Below are 1,176 nucleotides of genomic sequence, written 5' to 3'. Positions count from 1 at the left end.
TGGATCTGATCTAGCATGTACACCCCTGTCTCCCCTGTGTGACTAAAGTGTGGCAGTCTGAAGAACAAATCATAGGGAAAAAAAAAAATTCCATCCCGATAGATAGCTCAACAGGATAAGTTACTGACCGAAAACCTGAAGGTTGAAGGATCGAATCCCGTCTCTGTCAACACTTTTTGAAATGTCTTTCCTCGGTGATGTGGACATCAAATACAACCTCCAACCTGTTTGCCCTCATCACCATGTAGCTCTGTGTGATAAATGATGTGCCTTATATTCAGAAGGTTGTGTGATCAAGTCTCCTGGATTGCAGTTTATATCAGATCTTTTATGGGTTCCAACAAAGGAATGGACTATTTATTTTGAGCTTTACACCCACAAAGACAAATCCACCCAGAGAACCTTTCCGTGCGTACTTGCGTTGGTAGCACAGTTGGTTTGTGCTCGACTCTTAGGCGCCCAGGGTCGAGTGTTCAAGACCGGCTCGTTGCCAGTGTATGTGCAAACACTTAGACAGGAAAGAGAGGTCAGGAAAGGCAGTGCAGATTAGGAGAGGTTAGGACAGGATTTAGACAAGGACAGGCAGGACTCAGAACAATAGAACTCAGAGACAGGTCTAGACCAGAGTAGGGCATCTTAGAGAAAGGGAGACAATAGAGTAGGACAGGTCTAGACCAGAGTAGGGCATCTTAGAGACAGGTCTAGACCAGAGTAGGGCATCTTAGAGAAAGGGAGACTACAGAGTAGGACAGGTCTAGACCAGAGTAAGCCATCTTAGAGAGAGGGAGACAATAGAGTAAGACATATTAGCAAAAGGGAGACAGATCTAGACCAGAGTAGGGCATCCTAGGAAAGCCAGGGCTCAGCAGAGAAATGAATAGATCATAATTTTTTTTTTGGGGGGGACGAAAAATTTATTTTCAGGCACTTTTACGGCCCGTATTGTGTGTAATAACTATGTAATAACACTTTGAATGCGTTTTTCCAGTGATTTGTGACATAAAACATGTTTATAACAATGTAATAACAATGTAATAACAATGTAATAACACTTTTTAACATTTTGTATGACTTTTTCAGAGAGTGTCAAAGAGATTCTTTGACATAAAACATACTAGTAATATTACTTACTTTTTTTATTAAATATTTCCATAACATACAATCCTATGAGTATAC

The 1,176-nt window shown here is 40.8% G+C and overlaps 1 protein-coding gene across 1 annotated transcript in view; it reads left to right on the top strand.

Annotated features, from left to right (window-relative positions):
- Positions 1 to 551, top strand: part of LOC117939261 (SLAIN motif-containing protein 1-like) — a 23,781-nt gene extending 23,230 nt beyond the window's left edge. The window contains exon 11 of the transcript XR_004655551.1: positions 541 to 551. The gene's annotated coding sequence lies outside the window, so the exon portion shown is untranslated. The remainder of the gene's footprint in view (positions 1 to 540) is intronic.
- Positions 552 to 1,176: the final 625 nt, after the last annotated feature.

The sequence above is a fragment of the Etheostoma cragini genome, chromosome 24 (genome assembly GCF_013103735.1).
Source record: "Etheostoma cragini isolate CJK2018 chromosome 24, CSU_Ecrag_1.0, whole genome shotgun sequence".
In the NCBI taxonomy this organism is placed as follows: domain Eukaryota; kingdom Metazoa; phylum Chordata; class Actinopteri; order Perciformes; family Percidae; genus Etheostoma; species Etheostoma cragini.
Note: the sequence above shows the minus strand (reverse complement) of the source record. Positions and strands in the feature narration are given on the sequence as shown.